The sequence below is a fragment of the Chlamydotis macqueenii genome, chromosome 5, assembly GCF_036417535.1.
Source record: "Chlamydotis macqueenii isolate bChlMac1 chromosome 5, bChlMac1.mat, whole genome shotgun sequence".
In the NCBI taxonomy this organism is placed as follows: domain Eukaryota; kingdom Metazoa; phylum Chordata; class Aves; order Otidiformes; family Otididae; genus Chlamydotis; species Chlamydotis macqueenii.
The window spans coordinates 53,233,390-53,261,295 of NC_141560.1; the positions used below are offsets into that span (position 1 = coordinate 53,233,390).

Sequence of the window (27,906 nt, forward strand, 5' to 3'; positions counted from 1 at the left end):
CCAAAGCAGCATTACTTGAGGTATGACTCATCATCACTACTCTCAAGTACTTTGTGGGGTTTGTGGTAGGGAAGGGAAGAAGGTTATTTGCTTTTTACACGCAATACTTTGCATTCACTGTTGATGTATTTTAACTTGATATTTTATCACCTGGTCACTCAGTACTGAGAGAACCTCTGCAACACTTCAAACTGCTTTTAAATCTAGCTACCCTAATTATTTTTATAACACCATCATGTTTTATTAGTATGAGGCCCTAGTACAGTACTACAGCTCTAACATAGCCATCAAAATATGAGAAAAATAATTCTCCCACACAAATGGCTAGAATCAAACAAGGACAACAAATTGCAACAGGGCCTCTGAGGAATTCTTGGAATTTACCCTGCTCAGGTTTCCTGTCCAAAGTGCTGTCCTAGTGCATGCATGGACACTGAAAAAGCACTGGTTGATGCTATTATAACAACTTCTCAACTGGGTAAAAGGCAAAAAAAAAAGTGAAAGATGGGAGAAAAAGTGCCAACTATACATCTGTTTCAAGAATCCTCAATTGACATTATTCATTGCTTGTCACAGGGAGCTGTTTCTTTAGGGTGCTTTAAATCACAACTGAAAGGATACAGAGAAAGTTGTAGATCTGTCAACTTTTACTATTATTGTAAGTCTCCTCTTGAGCATAAGTGCCCTGTCTTTTTTTTTTTTTTTTTTTTTTTTAAAGAGTACAAAACTAAGTTTTGATTGCAGAAGAAAGCCTGGCAATACTAACCCTAAATGTTCATAAAGCAGAAGACAAAATAAAGCCAAAACCCAACACTGTAAAATAACCTCATGATTTTGAAAAATATCTCCTACTTTTGGAAGTAGGACTCAGCACTTGACTGCTTATGGATTGGCTGTATCATTACAATGAGACTAGCAAATGTGTCAATTAATTAATATCTGCAGTTTCAATTTTCATAGCAGGCAAAGAGATACGAAATACTGAACAAGAAAACAGTTTAATCTCTCTCCAGAACACTTCATGTTTTTAAAGCATCTCTCCATTCAATCGACGTTCTGAATGCAGCCTGCTCAATACATAAATGCAATAAATTAATGTGGGCTACAGATAAGATTTAGATTCTGCAGAAGCTCATCTTTCTGAAGAAGTAATAAAGACTTCTTAGGTGCTCCCTGAGATGCCCAGAAATATTTTCCAGACATGACTCCATGCAGCAGACAACGCAGTGCTATCCCCTTAGACCAAAACACAGAAAATGGGCACGCAGTCACATGTTCAGCCCATCCAGAAGGTAATGATGTCACTATGAGGTCTCAGGGGAGATACCAGTGATCAGATTTGGAAGATATAGTGACCACAGCCACTGCCCTTCCACACCATGAGCAGCACACTAGAGTATCTGAAGATGGTTGGTTTGCTGAGGTAGAGGCATTTGTTCAGGGATCAGGACAGAAAATTTGCAGAGCTCCAGCAAGCAGTCACACAGCCCAGGTCAGCACATAGCTAGTTTGCTTTCAAATACTTACAATTTTGCAATCTAGACTGTTACCTAGAAAGTTTGCGAATGAGTGCCTGGTGTTCAAAACAGGAGCATGGACCTTGCAACAAGGCCACAAACCACATGTCACTGGCTCTTGGTTCTGCATCATTGCTTTTGGTCGAGCTGCTTGGTTCCTCGGGCTCACCAGACTGTAATCTGTTCCTGTGAACACTCACCTAATCAAGTGCCTGAGTTGTGACTACATCAGTCAACCACCCTGATACAAATCATGCTCCTGTAATCTTCCTCCTGGCTGTCATGGAAGACTGAGCTGATGATCTTTGTCTAGCTGGATGCACATCTAAAGAACCCACTCAGCTCCACAGAGTGGGTCTGGCTGCCTGTCCAGTGCTACAGGAGATAAAAACAATCCATGAAACACCAAGGAGCAATATAGGAAATTACATTCACGTAGCTGGGAGTAGAAACCACTCAAGGGGAAAAAAAGGGGACAGAAAGGCCAAACGTACACAAAAAGAAGTTGCAAAAATATCAATGGAACATAAGGTATAGAGGAGCACAGAGAAAACTCACAATAGTAACTCAGAAGTGACAAGGACCCAGCATAAAAGATTGGCAAGATAAGCAAAGGACAGTGACACATCATCCCTTCGCGAAAGTAATATTGTGGGAGTTCTGATGTATATTGAGGGCAGCCACACTCACCCATTTATACCCTGGCCATGAGGAAGCCCGTGCAAGCCCCACGGGCATAAAGGTTCTGCACTACAACAGCTTTGCCTCCAAGGCCCAGCTAATGCTGCAGCACTTATTAGCATCAGGTTGCTAAAATACAAAGTAATTATTGTACAGGTGGGGGGAAAAAAAAAAAAAAAAAAAAAAAAGAGACAACCCTTGGGAATACATCTCACCAAGGAACAGAACAATCCTTATCTCATCAAGGAAAGTAAACAGAGCAGCACAGATTCACTGAGAATAATAGGCAATTAGAGGTACAGTCAAAACCTATCAACAATCAATGGAAAGATTCACAGTCCCATGCAGTTTCTCAATCAAACCCTCAGTTGTGATGCACATATATCAATAACAGAGCTGGATATATCGTTTTGCCACGCTAAAAGGAAATAATTCCCAGGTCAGAAAGGAACTACAGTCAGCTAAACAAAAAGCATTAGAAGCAGATTCTGGCTCTTCTGGGGGAGTGCAAGCATTGGGAGAGGGTATAATACACTGTGTCCTGTAAACAAAGATTAAAAAAAAAAAAAAAAATCCATGTGAAGCCAGCCATGAGAAACACACGGGTCACACATTAGAGTGTTTATTCAATAATTCTACTTTAGAGGCTTTATAAAGTATACAAACAACTGAGGCATATAAAACATAACGAGATAAAAATAAGTCCATAAAATTGTCTGCCAAGGGAGAGGAAGGGAGAAAAATTCTCTTTTAAGGAGGCTTTGGTTGCTATTAGTACTGAAACCACAGCTAGCACTATTTCTCTCATTGATGAAGAAACATGCGCTCCTCTTATGCAAAATTTAAATTTCACTGTGCTTTTCAGGGGCAAGAGAGGAGGACAGAACTGAATCAAGCACGCAGTGACCAGTAGTGGAAGTACTGAAGGACCTGTTGAGCATTTAAACCACAGCAGCACCTCAGAGTTCCTGCATACTTTGCTAAGCTTCTAACACAGTGGGCACACAACTATGGGGACATCATCCCTGCTCCAAAGGGCTTGTGATCCAAGTTCCCCGGAAAGGAACAGATTCAGACACCTGTGAGGAAGGTGTATGAAGGAGACTGTCAGGAGGGCACTACTTGCCAGCTCAAAATTTCTTAGCAGGGCAGCCCTTACTGAAGACTGAGGAGAGCTGAGCAGAGGCAGCCTCGCTACTGCTGGAGGAACAGGGGAAGAGTGGCTCAGCAGGGACGGCACCAGCCGTACCAGGCATTGCTCTCCCACCCTCCACGCTCCCTCCTCCCTGGGCAGCTGCAGGGTACTGCCATGGGCAAAGAAAGGGGAACATGAACAGCTACTCTGTCACCCTCAGCAGCTTCTCCCTTGGGCAGCAGCTTCCAGGGCCACACCTGTAGCCGGCTCTGCAGGTATTCTCTGTGCAGCAGCAGTCTCATCATCTCCTAGCTTGTTGCTGGCAGAGGAGAGCGCTAAGGAAAGATTAAGAATGAGGAAAGTTGTCAGCTTTGTTGACCTTTAACCAGGACTCATCTTGGATGCCAGATGTGACATGGAAGAAAACATGACGGAGGCTTTGTGGAAATGCATGACAAATGAGCACTCAAGACTCCCACAGCAGATGAGGGGTGATGTCTCAGTGGTGCACTGGACAAGATACACAGGGCAGGGGTAGGATATGAAGAGCTGACAATGAAGACAAGTGCTTTGTACTTAAGTGGTGGAAAAGGAAGCCCTGTGAGGTAGCAGAAAATATGTTCAAAGCCAGAAATACATTATTTGTAACCACAATCTTGGAACACGGGAAAAACATGCAGCTCTGACAGACAATGAACTGTCTCAGGAGCCAGACAGACTAGAATGAACCGCACAGCTAGAAATTTTGCAGATCACTGTTGTAGAACTGTGCCCCGGAGCCTTAACTTTGGAAAATCTAGGAGGATCACATTTTAAGTTATGTCTAAGCTCGCAGCCAGCCAGGCACAATGGACCAGAAGGGCACAGCTGCCTTCCAGGCAGCCAGTGACAACATTTAAGTTCTTTGTTGTCCCTCCCAGACACAGAAAAGAAACCAACCTACTTTAATCCAATTTGCAACAATAGAGTATGATCCTCAAAGCTCATGTTCTGGACGCTATTCCCCCATGCTCCCTATTCATTTCTGAAGCCACCCAGGGCTGCACAGAGTTAGGCTTAAGAACTAGTCCATCTGACACTAAGCTCAAGAGTCCTTGGTCAGGATCACAGACAGCTCCAGAAACATAAGAATAACAGGAAGGAAAAAAGAAAAAAAAATTAAAAAAAGTACAGTCTTTCCTGCTGTTCATTAGCAATATGACTACTGTATCTTGGCAGCTCTTCGGCTGAAGATCAACAGACCACACGTTGCATGGCAATCCTGCTAGCAATCCTATTCCAGAACCCTGGCACAGAGACCTCCAAGCTTATACACTGATCCCAATGCCAAGCTCAGAAGTCTTCTCCTTGCTGGCCACAAATACATCATACTGTTTCACAACAAATCTGCAGTCAATTGAAAATACTCAAAACAGAGCATGAATATATTTTAATAGAAAAGCAATTCTACTCACTGGAACTTGTTGCTTACCCTATACCTCATACTCCACGCAAAACTACTGCAGATCTCCTACTTTCCACAGTAGTCTAAGAGCTTGCAACTCAACACAGATGTGACTGGCCAAGGGATATATGTAAGGGTGTCAGATCCATCAGCAAATTACAGTAAATCAGGCAGGTTACAGTGTCATACAGCTGAGTCATAGTACCTAACAGTAGTTTTTTGACTTGTGTCCTCTCAACCTGCTGCATCCACAGGAGATTTAAGCTATGTAGCTATGGACTCTCACACAGCTCGGCAGACCAAGAAATTTGTTACCACAGCTCTGCCCACAATACGCCCAAGGTAGAAGTCAGACAGAGGCTGCATTTCATTCCTTAAAAGGCTTTGCCGAAACACCATGCAATGATGCCAGATCAGGAATGATGTGGACCACAAATTCAATAAAAGACATGAGCATAATTAAAATCAGTCTCAGCAATCAAAAAAAAAAAGTTTCCTACCTCTTTAGCAGTCAGCTTTAGTAACTGGCAAAGCCAACTGCAAGTCTCCTCCACCAGTGTCCTGGGAATAGACATTGCAAGCTCCTACACCTTACGTGGAAAGGACACAAACTCTGAAACAAATCAAGTGGGTTTTTTTCCAGAATGTTTAATTGAAGTGAATATGAAAGAGAAAGAACTTGACTCAGAAGTAGATTTTACAAGTTTCAAAGAACTGCACAGATCTGATATTTGGAAATGCTGGGGGAGAGTCATTATTTTAGCAGTCCTTTAGCCATCACTTACGCTTTCAAAGAAGTATCTGCTCTCCTTGCCCTCTTTACCCATCCTAAGATGAAAAAAGTAACAAGCCAAATATTTGTGTTCTCTTACAAGTCACCTTTAAGATTATAATCCATCCTGACACCAGCACAAGGAGTTCATTTTCAAGTTTAAAGTAATTCATCACTGAGCGAGGAACTGAGCTGCACCAAGAATAAATGTGTTTCAAAAATATGTAGTTGCAAGTCTTTACACAGCCATTTGAAATGTCTAATGCAATCATGCAGTCCTGTGGTTTGCTTCCACTAGAAAGGCTTTTGCATTTACATTAATCTCTGGGAATTGTCCTACACTACAGAAAACCACAGAGTGTTCAGATTATTGATTTGACCACACATTGAGTTGCAGACTCTGATTTTTGACTATGTGCTTGAGCAAAAACCTTTGAGTGACACCTCTGTGTTCTGACATAAGGCAATAATTACCCTGTCATGAGAGCCCCAACTGAGAGCATGCCCCCACTGTTTTAAAAACAAATCCTCAGGATAAATCCCTGGCATCTTTACACAGTCAGGCTGGGAAGTGAAAAAAGGAGATAGTATTTTATTGATTTTTGCAAACGGAGAACTGAAGCAGGTAGAGTTTTAATATACAAAGCCATGTAGACACCTAATCCTCTTGAGATCAGCAGGAGTTAGATATCTGACTGAATTTTGCAAACTGGGCCACAATAGATATGCTCATAGTCACACCAAGACTTATGTTTTTCCTAGGCAGCTGGGGATCATCCTGGAGCCTCAGCCCCGGATCCCTAACTCTCAGCCTCTGGCTTCAATCTTAAGAAACGAGATGGCTCTGAAAGCTCCAGCTGGTGGAAAGCTCCACCAGTGTTAGAAGGACTGGCTTATGCTGTGGCTCTGCCCCTCTCTGCAGCGTGGACAACTAATCACTCCCTAGCTTTCAGGTGATGTATGTGCATCATCGGAAAGCTGCAGGGCACAATCCACTTGTTAAACAGGCCACAGAAACCTAGCTACTTCCTTACTCTTAAGGGGCAGGTAGAACAGCTCTATGTCAGGATTAGGCATATAGGCAGACTAATGTGGGGAAAAATTGCCTTGTTATCATCCATCTGTTACATCAGCTGTGCCAATTCTCCTCATTTCATCTACACTTGACTAAGCACCCAAGCTTTTCAAGAGAGGTCACTATACAATAATCACTGTTTTATTGGAGGTTATGTTTTAGATTACAAACATGAAGGCCAAAAACTTAAAAGAAAAACTAAGTGTGACCTTGAGTAGGAAGATCTGGAGAGAGTAGCATATTGTGATCTCGTGAGGCCTATAACATCAGATTTGGGGATCTCAGGACCACAAGAGCCTCAAGGGTATCTACTAAGAAAGTCATGCACTAAGAGAACACAAGAGGTAGAGTTCAAATCATTGGGTCATCTTAGGAGGGCTTCTAGTCTTGGGCACGCATGCAATAAGTCAGCTTTGCTGGTTTACTACACCTCGTGCACAACGAGAGCAGTACGCGCTGAGCAGGCTCAGCGCATACAAAACAGATTGTAATAGATACCGTGACATTCAGAGTGGCACTTCTGAAAAGGGACTCCAGGACACAGGCTTAGGTCTTCTGGTGACGCATTCAGAAGAGACAAGAGGACATGCAAATACTTGAACAAATGTCAGTGCTTCTGTCTGTGTACCTGCAGCCTTCTTAGTCATCAAGTTCTTGTGACATTGCAGAAGAATACATGAAAACATTAAGATTAGAATTTAAACAGTTGTGATAGCAATATGACAATATTCTGACAGCAAATGCAAATGCCATTAAAAAAAAAAATCAAGAAAAGATAATAACATATCCACTGTGTGGATAAGTTAATGTGCTGTTTTTCAGCCTCACAGGCTGGGCTAGGGCATGTGTTTCAAGAATAATCATGGCCTTAAAAACAATAATTCTTGCTCACTCACTCTCCAGAGTTCACACTTGGGATTTGCTGCCTCTAATAGGGAAGAAAACTGTTTTGTCCTCAGAATCTTAGCAACGTCATTTCAAATAACACAACATTAAGGTTGTTATCCTACCAGTGAAAAGTGCTGCCTCCACAGCCCTGCAAACTGAAATCCTGCCTACTGTAGCTTCAGTCCAGTCACCATAATACATTGCCCTTCAGCCACTCTTTGGCCTGATTTAGCATCACAGGTAATTTGGCTCCTCCTAAGGACCGTTAAACTCTTGACTCATTAAACCTCGGACCCAGTGTGGCTGTGCCAGCTGGCACACAACATGCCAACCAGCTGGCCCTGGCACCACAGCACTTCATTAAAGCCACTGAAGAGCTAGGACATGGCAGGATTAGACAGCAACGCCATGTTAGCAAGGAGCACTGACTTTTCTCTGGAAAGTATATTATCACTAAACAATAAAATATGGAGCAGAAACGGGGTGCTTCCATACTGCAGCATTTAACTCTGCCACTACCAGAGGATTTGTTCCCCCTCCAGCCTGGTACAGCATAGTACAAAGCCTTGAGAATCTCCACATTGACAGAGGGTGCCCATGGGGCAGATTTACACTCTCGACACTCCACCACACTCTGACTTTGCTGAGCAGTCATGAAACCTCCCCTAAATCTCCTCACCTGCATGGCATGCCTTGATCTATGCTACAGAAAAGGTCTCTGCACAGCATTCAGCCCTGATTTGACTGAATGACAAAAGCAGTTTTGACCACAGGTGCTGGTCTATTGCAAAGTGGATTTTGCAGCAGACAGTCAAACAACAGGTAGCAGTAATTTCAGAAGAATACCACTCCAGTCCTCATACTGGCCAGGTATTGAATATTTAAAGACTATGTGGCTGGGTATTTGATTGCTCTTATTCAACACAGCTCTGAAGAAGAAGTAGTACATTGCTTAACCTCAGCTGAAGTTCTGTCCCAAAGCCCTAAGTACAGGTAAGAGCAGCGGTTTGATTTAAGTCCCCTTCACCAAGCCAAGATTCATCTTTTCCAGCTAAAGGGAAGGACAGTACGTTTGTTCTGTGCTGAAGTCCCTGGTACTCAGAAGACATGGAAATCTTATTTTCTTTTTTCTTTTTTTTTTTTTTTTTAAAAAAAAAAAAACCAAAACCCAAGTTTATATGACTGGTATGGGCCAGATGAGACAAGATAGGTTCTTAAGAGGCTACGTCCCCTGGTACAGAGCACAGACTGAATGTTATCAAGATGGTACATGCCAGTCATTAGGATGCTAATTGGCCCTGACAGGGCTCTGGTGACTGCAGTGAACATCCTAGCTGTCACCACCTGGAAGCATTGCTGCAGGGAACAGCTCCAAGGAGCCTGAAGTGAAAGAAGTAGGTGTGAGGAGGTAGAGAGATGGGGGATGTTTATATATTTATATGCATCACATATTTAAACAAGAGGAAAAAAATATTACTGTCTTTCTACACCGTGCTGCTAAAAATTCCACTGAAGAAAAATCACTGGGTAATTTAGATTTAAATGGACTTTGCACACAAAGTAGACTATTTTGCTAGTCATGTTTACAATTACTTTCCCTCTCCCATTCCCAGAACACCATGACTCTTGTCTCCAGTGCCATCTTTTCTTCCCCTGTCTTCCAACCTACCAAAATTAAAACATCCAAAATAAATTGACAGATTTCCTCACCATCAACTCTTTCCTACAGCTTTCTTCTAATCAGAGCTTTATCTTGAAAAATTCTGGTGCGTTGAGTGTTCTTGTTTGTTTGCTTAGGTGGCCAGATTTGCCATCTATATACTAGATTTCCAACACTTTCAAAGCAGGGAATCAAAACTTTCTGAACTGTTCACTGGTCATGAAGAGTGGCCACTTGCAGCTTCGGTTAAACAGCATTCTTGTACAGCTGGGAGAGTACCAATGGGGAAGGGCAAAACTGAGCCTAGATTATGTACAAACTAAAGAGAAAGCTGAGAGTTATCAAAATATGGATTATTGAAAAATAAATGCTATTTGAAGGTATGTTTTGTGCTTCATTGCAAATAACTAACAGCATTGAGTGAAGCTCTTGAACCACTGACTCAGTGGCCTTGATGTGACAAGTTACAGAACCATAGAATGGTTTGGGTTGGAAGGAACTTTAAAGGTCACCTAGTCCGACCTCCTTGCAAGAAGCAGGGACATCTTCAACTAGAACAGGTTGCTCAGAGCCTCATCCAACCTGGCCTTAAAGGGATGCAGCATCTACCACCTCTCTGGGCAATCTGCTCCAGGGTTCCACCACCCTCAGTGTAAAAAATTTCTTCCTTATATCTAGTCTAAATCTACAACCTTCTATTTTAAAACCATTACCTCTCATCTTTTCACCTCTCATCTTTTGAGTGAAAAGTCTCTCCCCATCTTTCCTGTAGGCCCCCTTGAGGTACTGGAAGGCCACTATCAGGTCTCCCCAGAGCCTCCTCTTCTCCAGGCTGAACAGCCCCAACTCTCTCAGCCTGTCCTCATAAGAGAGGTGCTCCAGCCCTCTCATCATCTTTGTGGCCCTCCTCCAGACTCGCTCCAACAGATCCATGTTGGGAGCTCCAGAGCTGGATGCAGTACTCCAGGTGGGGTCTCACCAGAGCAGAGCAGAGGGGCAGAATGCCCTCCCTCGACCTGCTGGCCATGCTCCTTTTGATGTAGCCCAGGATGCGGTTGGATTTCTGGGCTGCAAGCGCACATTGCCGGCTCATGTTGAGCTTCTCGTCCACCAGCACTCCCAAGTCCTTCTCCTCAGGGCTGCTCTCAATCCATTCTCTGCCCAGCCTGTATTTGTGCCTGGGATTGCCCCGACCTATGCACAGGACTTTGCACTTGGCCTTGTTGAACCTCTTGAGATTTGCAGGGCCCATCTCTCCAGCCTGTCAAGGTCCCTCTGGATTGTATCCCTTCCCTTAAGTGTGTCAACCGCACCACACTGCTTGGTGTTGTCAGCAAACTTGCTGAGAGTGCACTCTATCCCACTCTCCATGTTGCCAACAGATGTTAAACAGCACCAGACCCAATATCAACCCCTGAGGAATGCCACTTCTCACCATTCTCCACTTGGAGATCCAACTGTTGACCACTACTCTTTGAGTGCGGCCATCTAGCAAATTCCTTATCCACCAAGTGATCTGTCCATCAAATCCATGACTCTCCAGTTTAGAGACAATGATGTCGTGCAGGACAGTGTCAAATGCTTAGCACAAGTCCAGGTCAAATGCTTTTGCACAAGTTGGCTGTATCCTTTGAGAGACCAGCTGTGAACAAGATAACTCTGCTAACAAGATGCCACAACAGACACAACACCAGATCTCAACCCTGAATCACAAGTCAACATTTCATCCAGGCCCTGTGCACAGGAGGTGAAACCCAGAGAAGCTACAAACACATTTAATCTATGACAAAAGAAAGAAGGCTCATATTCATAGACAAACAAAAATGAATGTTTCTTCTGACAGCCACAATCAGTTGTCCACTTTTCTTAATCCCTCACTACCCTAACACCTAGGCAGCTCAGAGTATTATCTCCCCAGAACTTCAGGGGTTGTAGACCAGAATGAAAGTAGCAGGTAAGATCCCCTCTCCTCCCCAGAAAACCACCCAGGTGATCCTGCAAAGCCTATTACGTCCCATAAATGTCAGTTCTGTCGTCCAAAAATCTGCTGTGGATGAGAAGATTCTGGCAGAAATTAAACAAGAGCTTCCACATTTGAGCACACTGATAAATACCTGCAATACAGGTAAGTCATCCTTCCTCCCTCACGTGTCATGTGAATTCCTAGCCTTCAAAACACGAATACAATAAGACTGTGTCAAGACTATATGACTAAGGTGATGAGGGGAGGGAAGGGGAGAAAAGTAACATGGAAAGTAGATTCAGTTACTGGAACACCAACAGTGTCTCCTAAAATGATGGTAGAACACAGAAGGAAGAACAAAAAGGGGGGAGGTGGAGGGCGGACTGGTATCAGGATGCAAGTCTCCACACATCTTTTGTACTGGCATTGCAGGAATAAAGTTTCTCCTTGAAAGAGTTTGCAGTGCAAGCAGACAAAGAACGGTTGGGAAAAGAGAGACACACAGGGGTAACAAAGCCATTAGGATTTCCACTTCTCTAGCACCAGGGGGGAGAACAGGACCACAGTTCATCACCCTCTCTGCTCAGCTAAACCCTTTCCAGCCAGCCTCAGCACAACCCTTCCCAGACAGGCTGTACAAGAGAACATCTGAACACTACCAGCAGGATCCTAGAGAGCCACAGAATTTGTGCCTCTCTGCCACGTGTTAGACCTCATCTATAAAACAAACAAGACTCAGTAGCATGTGCTTCCTACTGCCGCTTCCATCAAGCCCCTGCACCCAGCTTCGCTTTCCTTTGTAAACAGGTTTCATTGCTTCATAAAATGGACATATTAGTCATTAATAAAAAAAAAAAATTACTGGGGAGGGAAGCAACACAATGTACCACAGTCAATAAAAGACAGAAGAAAAGAAAAATGTTAGCTAGAGAGATCCAAGAAGGTTACTGTTACAAAGAAACAAAATATTGGCTCTGACACGGGAAAAGGCTCTTCTGAATACCAATGTGTTCCATACAGTGACAAAGGAGCTATACTTACCTCAAAGGAGATTAAGTAATATACTGTAGCACCTGAGGAAAGCCAGGAAGAGAGGCAAACAAGCAAGCATAAACACAAAGAGAATAAGGCCCCTGAAGTCTGTTTCATATAGCTTCTTCTCCTTCACAAAGGAGATTTATATCTTTTCCTTAGAAATTCAGCATTCAGGAAAGTGGACTTAGAAGTATAACTCCATAATAATACCCTCTTTTCCAGTCCGCAGGAAACCATAATACTGATTTACTGGTCAAACAAATAAATGTGCCTCAGAGTTCCATACAAGGTGCTTCTGCCTTCCAGCTCTAAGATGGATAAGCAAAAGGCCAACACTAGTGGAAAAATACCACACAAAGTATTTGTGTAGATAAAAGGAGCTTTCTGAAGGCCAGCATTCCTGCCATAATGGAATAATTTTCATTCTCTAGATAAAGGGCTGGAGAATAAAAGCAGAAAAAGTTACAGTACACAACCCGCTCCCTGGGTATGAGGATGTGTTTGCTGGTTGGAGACCACACTTTACTGAAAATGCCTAAATCAGTTAAATTTAAAACTGGAAATATTTCATATGGGATTCATTTGAGCAAATGTTGACATCAACGTCTGCGCTAGTTACCCGGACTGCCGCTACAGTCGATGGGGAGGAATAAGCATCTGCAGGGTAGGATTCATCTGTTTCTAAAGCAGCTGTCTAAAACAGGGTCAGACGAATACCTATTTCTCTTTACCGACTGGAAGGCTAGTCCATATAAAACTCAGTCAGACGCAGACAGCTAGATTGTAGGCATCTGAAGCTAATGGTGGACTCATTTCACCGAGTATCAAAATGATTGCAGCACCTCACTTGAGACTCAAGTGCAGACACAGGGTTTGCAAAAATGAATCTGCTTTCTTCTCACTATGATGATTGGAAATCTTACTCTGGAGAATGCAAATACAAGCCCCAAGCTTCTATACAATCTATGTTACCAATTAAAATGAATCAAGATGCAGCCCTTATAGTTGCAGAGGTAGCCTTTTAAATGCAAGCAAAACGCAAGTGGGAGCAACACTGTCTTCCTGAGCCTGCAAATTGATACAAACAGGACTTCAGTGATGCTCAAGAGAAAAGAGCCATTAGAGGAAAATTCACAAGACTGACTGTTTTGCTTTTACAAAATAATTCTCCCTTAGATTCATGTCAATAGAGCTGTCCCTCACTCCTAATCCTGGGTTTAAATGCAGCTTCCAGGAGCAGAGGAGAAGATAAGCCCCAGATTTCTATTAAAACAACATATTTTTTATGGGTGAACAAGGCAAATGAGCCCTAAAATAGAACTTAATGATACAGACTGCAATGGCCTGGCAGAAGAGCTCATACAGCCCCTGACTGAAGGGGAACCCTAAGCTGCTCCCTTACTCCTCTCCTACCAGGTGCTGTTTTGCCCCGTAACACAGGTGGCTGGGAGTAGGTTGCAAGAACAACCCACACAGCCCACAGCTCCTCTCCCTGTTCATTTGCCAGGGGTACTCTGGGAAAAGCACAAGCAGGGCTGGGTCACCTTCACCAGGTCACCAGCAGCCCACTGCTAGTCATCGTCTTTCTCCATGTGCTACTCAGGATGAGAAGCATCCTGTGTGCATGTTCACATCTGGGAAACATTAGGCAAGTACTGTAGATAGACTAACTGTACTGTGTATGCAAGTACAGCTCTCAGCAGCCTGTAGTATAAACTGTGTCCCCTCCATATGGAAGGGTTTGGCCCAGCTAGGACAAAGTCTCTATTCAGGTATGAGCACTTACTAATGCAGCGGCCATTTATTCCAAATGGGCTGAAACTTCTCTGATTAGGCACCATTTTCTTCTCCCACAGTTGTACAGTGCTTCCATAGGAGGAGTTGCTAGTTGGGGCTTTGGAACACTGCTGTGCTACAAACAAATAAAATCAGCCTTATTCAGTCCGCATTCCAAAGTGGAGGCTGTTTACTTGCCCACATTTAAGATTAAATACAGAGTGGGTGAGGCTAACCACTCAAAGTAAACCAGATGCTGACCTTCTCCTTTGGCAAGGACAAATAGCTATGGGGAAGCTGCTTCAGGACTCAGAAGCAGTAATTTATTAAAACTGAGAGATTACTCCTACCAATGAAAGGCAAGGGGAATCCAGAAACATCTCCTGCAGCACACATGAGAAACTGTCCCATCTTAACCTCCATTTCAAATGCTAATTACTTCCAGAATACTCATCTCAATTTTTCCCAGCTTCCACAGAGCATAAATAAATGGACTGGTATGGAGATCATAATCTTTCCCTTTCTAAACTTATATAAATTATGTAATTGCACTTTTAAAGGAATATAGCAAGTGACTAGAAGAGAACTGCACAACAAAGTAACACTACATATGACAGAGCAGGAAACGAACACTGCTAAAAGCAGAAGAGCACTTTCTTCCCCCAAGAACTTGAAAAGAGCAGGTAGAAGGCACTATAATTGCACATGTGAAAAATTATTCAAGAACAATGAGATGTATGGTAAGTTATTTTAATTTCTGAGTTCATTATATACTTTAAATGATCTAAAGCATGCCCAGAGCACAAGGCTGACTGCTATCTTAGAGAAGATGAATGCGCTTAAAGATACGTGCTTTCTTAACATATATATCTGATAAATGATACATATATACTGCCAGTGCAATCTTGCAGGAGAGGCTCACAGGCATTTTCTAAAGGCAAAAGTTTGTCATTGTGAAAGAATTTATTAATTATCATTTAAAAAATTATGACCATGGAAGTTAAATGCCTGTAAGTGTTTTGCCAAAATCATTTAGCTCTGGACTAAAACTCCAAGAGAAGATGAAGGAAAGATGAATTCATTTTTTCTTGGTAGGATTTTAGTTAAAATCCAGAAAGCAGCTGATATCCATTGGTATTTTTGTAAAGAGGTATGGGGCATTTACTCATTCATTTTTCAGACAAACATATTTGTGTTCCTACACCTTTAATCAAGACTTCAACGTAAGGCACTGTGAAACAAAGGAAAAACAGTCCTTACGCTAACAGTAACACAACGATTCCCCAGCAGCAGCTCACAGGACCAGAATAAACATTTGTAGCCTCTCCAACAGTCCATTGTTCCAAAAAGGTTAGAAGCCACTGAATTAGAGTACATTACAAGAGTCAACATGGAACAAAAAAAAAAACCCAACCAAAAGAACCCTACCACACAGAGACTGCGCAAGCACAAGGAACATAGAAGAAAACCACAGCCAGTCTGATCAGCATCCTAATGTAAGCACTCCCAACAGTGAGGGTGTTCAGTTTAGCTAGATCATCATTTCAAGTGGGTTTTGGGGACCACAAGCTTATCTTCACTAGCAGCCCTGTGCTACCATCACTGTAAGCCCAATGGCTAACCAGAGACTGTCTCATCAGAAAGGTTCAGGAAAGCACAACAGCTCAGCTGGACCAGGCGAAGTGTCACTGCCCCTCAGTTTAAAGGCTGATACAGACAGTGATCATGCAGTTCCACTCACGGACAGGCAGAGTGTCTGCAGCACAGCCAGGTAACAAACCCTGACTTTGTGCACAGCAGGCTGTGCCTTACACACAACCACATCCCACTACTCTTCAGTGCCAGTAGAAGGAAAAGGGCACTACACTGAACAGTGGGAGAATCCCTCAAATCTTCATGATATACAAAACCTGAAGGAATGCACATTATAGAAATATTTCGGTTGCTGGCATGAAATCAAACGTATAAGCCAAAGATTATTCACAAAGATCAAGACAACCTTCAAAGAAGCCAGAAATCCAGGGGGAGGCAAAGTATTTCCAAGTAGTTCCACTTCCTCACACAAGCTAGGGAAACTCAGAGAGAGGGTCATAAATAATGGACTTGATTTTCATTCTTTGCATATACTCTTGCTGGTGTAGTGCCAGTGTCATCCAGACATGGAAGCTGATAGTGAGCCATTTTTAGATACTCAAAGTTACCTTAAAAGGGACCATTTCTTGGAATAGGAGTGCTGTTTCCAAAATTCAAACTCTCGTAATTTACTAATTGCTTTACATAGTCCCAAAGTATAAGAGCACTTCTAAGAAAAACCAAGATTTCTGATAATAAAAGCCTCTAAGCTAACAAAGAATGGCATTTCAAGATGCAGTGGCTAAAGGCAGCATATTCAAATTAAGGTACCTATTTAAACGTCAAAGTAACCAACCATTGGCAGAACTCCTCTAGAGCAGAAAGTCACCATTACTTGATGCCCTTTCCCAGACACTGTTATTGTGCATAGTTCTGGTCACACCAAACTTCAAGGATTATTAACTGAATCCAGAATGGAAGTGAGAATAAGAGGCCTATCTCAGGAAAGCTTGGCTTGTTTAAGTTGGCAAAATACAGTCTGATAAGGGAAGGGATCACTGCCTGCAAATACACTTGAGGAAGGGAGCAGCAAGAAATGAGCTGTTTAAGCCACAGGATTATCTTGGTGCAGAACTGAGATAAACCAACCATGAACTAGGCTGGAGATCAGAAAAACCTGAGTATGGAGCAGTTGTGATCTAGAGCAGCCTCCCAGTGTGAGAAGTGTAAGAGGAGAAAAAAAGCAGATAAAGAGAATCTGAGAGTCCACAGAAAGGGCTCCTGCCCCATGTTGATCCCTCAGAAACAGGGAGTCTTTCCTGGGACTGAGGCTTGGAAAGTCAGGTTGTCCTTTCCAGCTCTGAACTCATATACAGAATTCAACAACTTGGAAAGCAGTTATTACTGGAAGAGAAGGATTTACTTGGAGTTTTTTTGCCATTTATTTCTAAACCAGAAAAGTTTTTATTTTCTTTAGATACAAAGGTAACCTCTGTTTTTCATCAATTCCCCAACAGCTCAGGAGAATACACAGCAAAAGCAACACAGGGCAAGAAGAGATAAGGTTGAATCCAACCTTGAGTAGCCTGTGCAGTGAGACAGGACAGCATGAGCAGCTCTCCACCACATTTCACACATGTTCTATTGTAAAGATCCTTCAGCTCTTATATCAGAGGGAGAGGAAACTAACAAGTACTGAAGAACCAACATTAAAGCCCAAGAGTTTCAGAGAAACAAAAAAAGCAGCAGTGCTCTGCAGTGGCCAGGCAGCACCAGCTGCTGAGTCACCAGTCAGGTTCAAAGCATGTATCCTTCTTTTTACAGACTAGATCCACGGGCCCTGGATTCAGGGCCTGCTGCTTGCCTGTGCTGCTTTCTGCAGCACACTTAAGTCAGTAATCCTATGAAAGTTAAAGCCAAAGTCACATCAACCTAGTAAGGAAACTGCTGGAGTTGCTCTTGCTCTCTCTACTTCAGAAGCAGCTTTGACCATAAAATCATCAAAAACACGTACTAGGACTCAGGAGAGCTTGGTTATCCTTCTGACACAGTTCTCCTGTAGGTCAGGTTCCACCTCTTTCCAGATATACATGGTCATGTCAAGGAGAACGTCTACCATTAGTGGCTTAGCAACATCTAAATGACCTTCCTGCTTATATCAGAATCCTTCCCTTCGTCTCTCAATACGAGGCATTTGCTGGGAGTTGGAGGCTGTGAGAGCAAACTATCACCAAGCCACACCATTCCTTGGAAATAACAGACTAACTCTAATCAAAGTAACCAGAAAAAAAAATATTCAGGAAGCAAAAGTCATAAGCTTTCCATAACCACTTCATTGTCTCAAAGGTCTTCACTCTCCCTCTCTGTATACAAAGCTTCCCCTCTCTGGAAAGTGTAAAGAGACTCTTGTGTGCTCAGAAGTGTAATGTGAAAACAGAATTGTGTGTGGATGATCTTGAAATTGATTTAATGAAGCAGCTTCAATTCCACCCTTCCTTCCTCCCAACTCCACCCTCTCCTCCAAAAAGGAAATCTGTTTGGGTTAATATGGAGGGAAAAGCAGAAGCTAAAAATAGCCTCTTTTTTTGCCTTAAAAAAAAAAAAAGTTAAAACTATGAATAAACAGCCTGAAACAGGAATGCAATTAATCTGCCCACCAAATTCCTACACTGCTTTCTTGTTCAGTTCTTCAAAACATTTTCATAAGGATCCAATACACAGACTTATTTCTGCAGAGGCAGTGGTATGCGAGAACTGCCTGCTTCCTTGCAGGTAAGGTAACTGGCTTTGGCATGAGGAGGAACAGGTTATGAGACTGGATGGACCAAAGATATAATCCAAGATTGTGAAGTACGAGAATATCTGAGCAATATCCTTGCATCCTAGGAACCAATATGGGAAAAAAAAAAAAAAAAAAAAAAAAGAAAAACGCACCAAGAGAACACAAAAGCATTTCTGTTTTTTCCCTTTATTTTGGAACAGTCAAATTGCATTATCTCCTAAAATCAACCTTCCCTCTAGAAAGTACTCGCACTGTTATCCCTGTCTTAGACCCAAGTCATATCTGTCCCTGACAACAATAGCTGTCAACACTGAGGAGCTGAGTGATCAGCCATCCTTTTCACTCTGGGCTGGGAGCCAAAGCAAGGCTGGCTTTGTATTTGCAGTGCAGAGCCAAACAAACTTCTTTAATCTACTCTGTTCCCAATGCTACGCCATTAGCAAGTAGGCAGATGAAACCTCAGGGAGTATCCTTGCAATCTGAATATTTGAACCCTAACTTGATTTTAGCCTATTCCTTTTCCACTGTATCACCAGTGAGATTCAGGTAATGCCATAAGAGTCACGTGTACTATCCTATCAATATAGACAGAAGCCTCTTGGCAGAGTTGCCTTTCATTCCCATATTCCCAGTTTCCCATAGCATGAGGCATCACAGCATGCTGCCATGGAGTGCTATAGACACTGCTATGATAGCTGATAGGAGTTACATTTTTAAAGAGAGAACCACCTCCTTCCTCTTACAGGAGATGAGCCCTATGGAAGGAGAAAGGAAATGCCTCACTTTCATCTCAGAGTTCAGAGAGAATGTTTTAAAGCTGTCAGTCCTATCAAGATCCTATTCACCGACATAGCAGGGACAGCAACTATTCTGAGGTAGGCTGTGCAGCCATGAAACAGCCAGGCTCTGAAAAGAACTTCACCTGGTGACATTTGGAAAGCAAGGTAGAAGACTCTCTTGTAACCCTAAAGTAAATGCTGAAAGCCAACACACAACAGGCAGGCCAGCTGAGTTAAGCAGATGTGCCTACATAAGGCAAAACCACATAAGAATAAAGCAGCATCTGCTACTGGAACTTCAGGTGAGGAATGTGAACGCAAGCTGTTTGCTCTGGTGTCTGAGGCCCAAGCAAGCATTTCCACTCAGAGGGGCAAGACACACTCAGTGATCAAAGTCGGACAGTGGATGCTGGGATCTCATGCTGACGCCTCAGTATCACTGGCATGGTACACAACCTCCCCCTTGCATTTTGCATCCATACACAGTGTTCATCGTCTCATTTTGGCTGCTAAAAAGACTTCAGGGATACTATTTAGGCTGCGCAGAAGTAACAGAGAGAGACATCCTTGTTGATACCTTGTTATGTTACTTCTTCAGCCACTGTACTGGAGCATTCACTGGCTCTGTTTACCCTCAGTTCCCATCCAAGGAGGGAAGTGTCCTGTAACAGTTAGGAAACTGGTACAGAGACAAAGTCATGCTTCTGAATTCTCAGAATGAATCTGCAAGCAGACCAGGGAACTGAAACTGGACTTGTAGATTTCTAAATTAACTACCCAATCATTCTGCTTTCAAGAGGCACACCAGCCAGCATGAGCTTGTGCAGCTTGCTTGGAAAGTTTGGTAGCTAAACAAAAGAACAAGCATGCAAGAGCAGAAAGCCAAGGGTGGTATGGTAAAAGTCCAAAGCAACGGCATCAGCAGGGCTGCCAGTGCAGCATCCACTACACATCCAGGATCACAGCAGGGCTGATCTGCTCCCAGGGTGCCTTGCTCAAACAAGGATAACTGCAGACTCTTCCCTTCTCAAGGGTGCAGGAGCCAAATGTTATAGCACAGAAAAGGCCTTTGATGTCACTCATCTGCAACCTCACCCTTTGCCTCCAGCTGGTTTTAACAGATGCAAGTGGAGGTGGCTTCTGTGGGTTCAACAGGGATTCAACTTTCTCTGGGCGCTGTAAAGAATCAGAAGGGAATGGACATTGACTCAAGAGAAAGAGAAAGCAAGCCTAAGTGTGGAAGCAATCCTGCTTTTGATCTGAAAGCCAAAAACTTCAAAAAGCAGCCTAGGTTGTTTCTTTGCAGAAACACAAATTCTAGGTCTCCTTTACAGCACTCAGTGTATCTCAGATTGTGTGTACGGTTCCCAGTGACACCCCTAACAGTGACTCTCTTAAGAAAATAGGAATGCTAATTGATTTGTCAGGAATGCTAATTGATATAAACCGGCATGTCTTTGCCACAGCCAGTAGATTCAGCCAAATACCCGTCCATGCACCAAGAAGCTTCTGCTTCGAGCACTGTTCTCTGTCAGCTGACACAAGACACACCTCACTTAAACTCTTCCTCCTTCCTGCATTTTACTCAGCCAAAATTCATGGTCCACAGTAAGATCCATCCCGCAGGGAAAATGTCTGCAGGCAGGATCAAGGATCTAAGTAATTAACAAGGGAAGAGAGTGTGTGGGGAGAAATCATAGGCAACCTCCGTGACAAGATCATGCTGCCTTCAGCAGAGGCAAAGCTCACTTGCAGGTTTACTAGAAGACCTCAAAAGAGAACACAGAGACTGAGCTCCCCATGGCTTTTTAGTTCTTTTGTGATTAAAACAGTCACTTCTGCATTATACTAGATCAGAAGGAAAGAAGGGCTAAGCTAACGACCTCGTACAATGCCGAGTTCCTCATCACACCAGCATCAAGTGCTTTTTACTTGCTCACAGAGAAAGGAGTGGAATTCAAAGGAATTAAGAAATCCTGATCACAATGATCAGGAAGAACAGTGGTAATGCAGGGTACAACCACAGCCTTGATCAATATTCCTAATACATAAAACATGCATCTCAGGGCACGTCTGCAGCACTGGAAGCATTCTTCCAGCTGAGCAGTTGTGGCTTTTTTTCCCTTCTACTCAGCCTCACTTTTAACTACTTTTGATCAAAATGATTACTTTCCCTCAATAGTCCATTTCTGACAGGTATTATTCTCTACACATGCTGCAATCTGGCTCTGTCCTTCTAGGCAAAACACAACAGCTCACTAGAAGGCAACTTCCTTATTTTACAAGTCATACATAATTTATGCATGCACATTATGTCCAATTCTCCTTCCAATAACCTTGCAACAGAGATTTTGAGGCCTTTTCCTTTTAAAGTGTTGCTTCCGCCTGCTTTTGCCATTTGTTCTTAGGAGAATCAGTCACCTAGGCACAATTACTTCCCTCATGCCCAACCCCACAACCCAAAATCTACACCATGTCAATATTCAATGCCATTTGATTGTATGTATGTCCTGCACTCCCCTAAGCACTTACCATTTTTTTTTGTTGTTGTTGTTCCTTGAGTCCTCAAGTTTTCCTTAAAGTAAACACTTGCATGTGCATAGATTTGCTCCTGCGCTTCTACTCCTGCAGATAGATTCTGCACAGGAGATACATGGCTAATGTATTCAGCTCTCGCAACCAGCACAAGACAGGTAAATAACTGTCTGAAAACCAGAGATGGCTTTGCAAGGAATTGTTACACCATCCTTTTAAAGAGTGCAAAATATCAAAATCACCTGAGTGCATTTTACTAAGTTATTGGCAGAAGAGAATTATTGACAAACGAATCATAGGCAAGTTACAGGGACATTCATAGACAGCTGGTAGAAGTAGGTAGGGTTCTTCACTGTATTTCTTTTAGGTAGAAAGTAAGAGAGTTTCAGGGAAAGAGGATTTTCAAGAGTTTACATTTGGTCTCCAAATAGCACTGAGTTAGCTAGCCCCTCCTCAGCACTGCTGGGAAAATTCCAGCCTCTCATTTTAAGAGTTTACCTAGGAACAGACTCAGGAATATTCCAGCACTGAGACACCACTTCCTTTCACCTGCTACTGCCTATGACTAGATGCCACAAACGTATGATGTGTTTGCTTCTGGCACTCTGAACAAGTAGGAAAGTTTAATCTTCTTTGCCGAAGCAATAATTTTCTCTCCTCCTTTTATTTAAAGAATTTTTCTTCCTGAAGCTTTCTCAGGAACAAAATAGTTTGTCCAGTTCTGATCCTGGCCATCAGATGTATAGCCAGAATACACACTCAAAGTGCATAGTCTTCCATCATCCCCCCAACACAAACCCCAGCACAAGGTGTGCAGGTGGCCAGAAAATAAGAGTTTGCAATGCTGAGCTTCCAGTATCAGCTTTTGGGGGCAGGGAGGGAAGGTATGTATCCATTTGGCTTGGGACTGGTAAATCAAATCTTTTTGCAGTACTAAGTGAACTGATAAAGTATAAATAGAGAAAAAGATTATTATCACAGATTACAGCTAAAAATTCTCACTGGAAAAAACAGACTGTGTGTAGGAGAAACTCACTGTGACTGGTCGCTCTGCAGATGACACACAAGATGCAGTCGGAAGTAGCTTTTGATCTGCCACAGCAATAACAGTCGGCCCTTCAGTGATGCCACTGTAAGACACAAACCAACAGATTCATGAGTAAAACAGGCAAGTGGTGATCTGGAGTCACTTCAGGAACAGAATTTTCAATTCAGGATTACAGCTCCCTGCTTCACAGTCCCCTTCCCCTCCTATCTGTACTTTCCCCCATGAACTTCAACCTCAATGAAGTTTGTTACTAAAATTAAACTCAAGTCATCAAATAAAGATTGAATTACTGAAGAAATCTCTTCTTGCACATTTCCAAAAAGAATTAAAAAAAAAAAAACAAACCAGCCAAAAAAGCAACTTTTTCCTCATTGAATCAACACACACACTCTAATAAGGGGAGAGTGAACATGCAATGGCAAAAGACATAAGGCATGCTGCGCATGCAGAGGAAAGTCCAGGTAAAGAGTGCCTACAGAACAGCACCCTGTAATTTAGGGTCCACCAGCATCCCAAGAAACAAGCTTTGTTGCTCCCAGGGAACAATGCATAGAAAGCATTCAGAAGAGAGTAAAGTACAAGCAAAGGAGTGTAAAATTGGTAAATATTTCTAATCATCCAAGTTTCTAAGACTGACAATTGCCAACAAATCAAGTTCAGCTCGTGGGAGTAGTTTATGCAACAAATACCCACAAGTGAAAAGCATCTTCTGCTGGGAGTGGTAAAATAGCACAAAGTTACGTGCAGAGGGATAAGTAAGGTTGTAGCTATACTCAAATGCATAGCAACATTCAAATGCATAATCAACCAACAGTTTAGTTCTACCTACAGAAGCAGCGGTAAGGTCTGTGCCGTAGACAAACCTTTTTGAAAAATCCAATCCCTTCCTTTTCCATTGCAGTTTTATCGTTATTGTGGATAACGAATTACACCACTGTTTCGTGCCACAAGATTTTTGCTAGTGTATACATCTCCTTAGCATTAAGTTTGAAACTGTAGGTAGATTTTAATCACAATGCAGTTAGCCCCACTGTACTTTTTAACCCATTTACTTAGGGTTAAAAAGCTAAGCCCTACAAAAGAACTACAACATCCTTACTAACCACAGACAACCAAGACTGCAGTTTATCTACCCGCTTGAAAGGCATTTGGTCTGTATTCCAATTGTGCCTGGTTTGCCATAGTGTAACTCCTAGTTTTTGGTTTTCTTTTCTTTAATCCTGCTATTTCAGGCACTTAATCCCACTAATTTTCAAATGGTCTAGAAATCCAGCACAACAGAAAGCAGGCTACATCCCTGTTATGTGCAGGAGTGTTGCTTTAGGACATTTCACTGTCACATAAATCAAGCAGGCCCCAAAGGGGAATCAGCAACGCATTCCCTAAGCATTGCTTTATATTGTTTTTTCCTAAAACAAAAAAAACCTAAGGAAGTAGATATCAAGTGTTTCTTGAGAAGGGAGAGCTGCCTGATGATTTTTAGACTTTTTTTTTTTTTCCTAAACTTGACAAATACCAGAAGCAGCATCACCTTTTAAGGCAAAAGGCAGCTGAAAGCTAAATCCTTCTTTCAAGTCAGGGTGACTCATAACAGCAAAGATTCTTCTTAGAAAAACAAATTCAATTATGAAGTAAAAACAAGCTGGAAGCCTTAGTAGTAACAATGCAAACAAACCCTGCTTTCCCCATGACTTTTGTGGACTGGTGTTGGCTGGTTCTGCAGGTGCTCTTGGCTACTGTGAAAAAGAAAACAAGCTGGACAGCCTACTGGCTTGACCCACTCTTACCATTCGTTTGCATCCCTGGAGAGTACAGTGCAGTAAACACCAGTACAGATGCACAGGAACGCGTTTCATGCCTTCTCTTTTCTACAGGGATGCAGGAGGAAGTACGTATCTGAAGCTGTATCTACACTGCAGTCACGGGTGCTCTCAACAGTCAACAACCAGCTCAAGAGATTAGGCAGGGAAGGTGCAGAACCACGCACACAACACTGCCTCCAGTGAGCCTGGGTAGTCCTGAATAACCCAGTACCGGCAAACCTTCATCATGCTGGTTAAAAAACATTACCATAAACATCACATAAAGCTACTGAATCTGCAGTCTTGCCTCCTGAAACAGAGGTAGTTGCTTCTGTTAGAAGTGGCAGCACTACACTAATGAGAGGATGTGATTTCAGTAGGCTGCATCTAAATCTATTCTTCAAGTCTAGAAAACATCCAAAATCCTCCTCCGAGTATCACAGTCATTGCACAGATTTCCCTTGACCTGTCCAACACGTGAGCCCAGGCAACTACAGTTTCAGCAAAGAAGGTGCTGGCACCACCAGCAGAGAGACCAGGGCTCCAGTCCCCTCTCCACAAATGATCTGCTGTAGAACCCCAAGCCAAACATCTTGTGTGCTTGTGTCCCACTTCTGTTCTCAGGTTGATTTTATTTTTGTATAGAATCATAGAATGGTTACAGTTGGAAGGGACCTTCAAAGGTCATCTAGTCCAAACCCCCTGCAAAGAGCAGGGACATCCCCAACCAGATCAGATTGCTCAGAGCCTCATCCAGCCTGGCCTTGAATGTTTCCAGGGATGGGGCATCAACCACCTCTCTGGGCAACCTGCTCTAGGGTTCTACAACCCTCAGCGTAAAAAAATTTTTCCCAGTATCTAATCTAAATCTACCTCCCTCTATTTTAAAACCATTACCCCTTGTCCTGTCACAACAGGCCCTACTGAACAGTCTCTCCTCATCTTTCTTGTAGGCCCCCTCGAGGTACTGGAAGACCTCTATAAGGTCTCCCCAGAGCCTCCTCTTCTCCAGGCTGAACAGCCCCAACTCTCTCAGCCTGTCCTCATAGGAAAGGTGCTCCAGCCTGCTCATTATCTTTGTGGCCCTCCTCTGGACCTTCTCCAGCTGGTCCATGTCCTTCTTATGTTGGGGGCTCCAGAACTGGACACAGTACTCCAGGTGGGGTCCCACCAGAGCAGAGCAGAGGGGCAGAATCACCGCCCTGGCCACGATCCTCCTGATGCAGCCCAGGATGCGGTTGGCCTTCTGGGCCGCAAGGGCGCATTGCCTGCTCATGCTAAGCTTCTCGTCTTTTGACCAGGGATCACCTTTTACAAGATGTTTATGTCTATTTATCATGCGTTGCTGAGCACAACAGTGCCTCTGAGCATTAACTTTAACAACAACAGGAATGTCAGCTGCAGTGTAACTCCAATTAGCTCTACAAGGCTCCCCTCAAAGCCAGCTACACCAGACATCCTGTTCCAGAGACCAGAGGCTTGCATTTAATCTTTCTGTCCTGGCTTGTGTCAAATGCTTCCTGGCTCTCTGGTGTCCACCACACAACCTGGAGTCCATCTAAACAGAAGTCTCTGACAACTCCCAACCATTCACACGATTTTTTTCAGGCTAACTTTACAGATCCTTAAGGGGGAAAACTACAGCTTAGCAAGAGAGGGTGAATTGAGTCCTAATGTCTAAATGCAAACTGTCTGATTAAAGACCTATCACAGACAGCTCGGGTTCCAGTAACTTGGACATCCTGAGCTAGACAAGAGTTCTGCTCTCTGGTTTTCCTGCTTTGAAATATCTGTAATTGCTCTCCTCTCTCTTGCATTCTTCCCTGGGCATTGCTGTCAGAGAGAGAGAGAGAGAGATCAAGGTGACTTTCTGCTGTGACCCAGGATGGCTGCTCCTTTAGGCTTATATTCCTCTGCACTTTGGTCAAGGAATCTGGTATCTAGATGCAGGAAACCTCTCAGTGCCCTAGTACTGTCCAGAGCTTGCTGCTACTTCATAGAATTATAAAATGGTTTGGGTTGGAAGGGACCTTAAAATCATCCAGTTCCAATCACCCTGCTACGGGCAGGGACACCATCCACTAGATCAGGTCACTCAAAGCCCCATCCAACCTGGCCTTGAACACTTCCAGGGATGGGGCATCCACAACTTCTCTGGTAAACCCATTTCAGTACGTCACCACCCTCACAGTAAAGAATTTCTTCCTCATATCTAATCTAAAACTAACCCTCTTCCAGTTTAAAACTGTTACCCCTCATCCTATGACCACATTACCTGACAAAAAGTTCCTCCCCACCTTCCCCATAGGCCCCCTTTAAGTACTAGAAGATCACAGTAAGGTCCCCCCAGAGCCTTCTCTTCTCTAGGGTAAAAAAAATCCTAACTCTCTCAGCCTGTCTTCATAGGAGAGGAGCTCCAGCCCCCTGATCATCTTTGTGGCCCTCCTCTGGACCCTCTCCAATAGGCCCATGTCCTTCTTATTTTGAGGGCTCCAGAGCTGGATGCATTACTCCAGGTGGATCTCATGAGAGCGGAGTAAAGGGGCAGAATCACCTCCCTCAACCTGCTAGTCACACTCCTCTTGATGCAGCCCAGGATGCGGTTGGATTTCTGGGCTGCAAGCATGTACTGCTGGGTTATTTTGAGCTTCTCGTCCACCAGGATCCCCAAGTCCTTCTCTGCAGGGCTGCTCTCAACCCACTCATCATCTCGCCTGGATTTGTGCTTGGGATTGCCCTGACCCATGTGCAGGGCCTTGCACTTGGCCTTGTTGAACCTCATGAGGTTTGTACAGGCCCACCTCTCCAGCCTGTCAAGGTCCCTCTGGATGGCATCCCTTCCTTCCAGCATGTCAACCGCACCACACAGCCTGGTGTCATCCAGAAACTTCCTAATGGTGTGCTTGATCCCACTGTCCATGTCACCAACAAAGATGTTAAGTAATACCGGTCTCAGTAATGACCCCCAAGAATACCACTTGTCACTGATCTCCATTCAGATACTGAGCTGTTCACCACTACTCTCTGGATGCAACTATCCAGCCAATTCTTTATCCACCAAACAGTCCACCCATCAAATCCCTGTCTCTCCATTTTAGAGACAAAGATGTTGTGTGGGACAGTGTCAAATGCTTTGCACAAGTCCTGGTAGATGATGTTAGCTGATCTTCCTTTATCCACCACTGTCGTAATCCCATCATAGAAGGCCATCAGATTTGGCAGGCACAATTTGCCCTTAGTCAATCACTTCTCTGTTTTCCACGTGCCTTAGCATAGCTTCCAGGAGGATCTGCTCTATGATCTTGCCGGGCACAGAGGGGAGACTTATTGGATTGTTCAAAGGCAAAGCGTGAACTTAGCAGTTAGGAGACACTTAATACCATGATGTGTTAATATTGTCTGAGTTTTCATTCAATTTTATTTCTTCTTCTTTCCCCTTAAA

The 27,906-nt window shown here is 43.3% G+C and overlaps 1 protein-coding gene across 6 annotated transcripts in view; it reads right to left on the reverse strand.

Annotated features, from left to right (window-relative positions):
- TSPAN4 (tetraspanin 4) overlaps positions 1-27,906 on the reverse strand; it is a 455,141-nt gene that overhangs the window by 364,405 nt on the left and 62,830 nt on the right. For 5 of the 6 annotated variants that reach the window (XM_086748154.1, XM_086748153.1, XM_086748157.1 and 2 more), the window contains exon 2: positions 22,651-22,744. The gene's annotated coding sequence lies outside the window, so the exon portion shown is untranslated. Of the gene's footprint in view, positions 1-12,176; positions 12,362-22,650; positions 22,745-27,906 lie in introns of those variants that run through there. The other variant, XM_086748158.1, reaches the window with a different exon arrangement.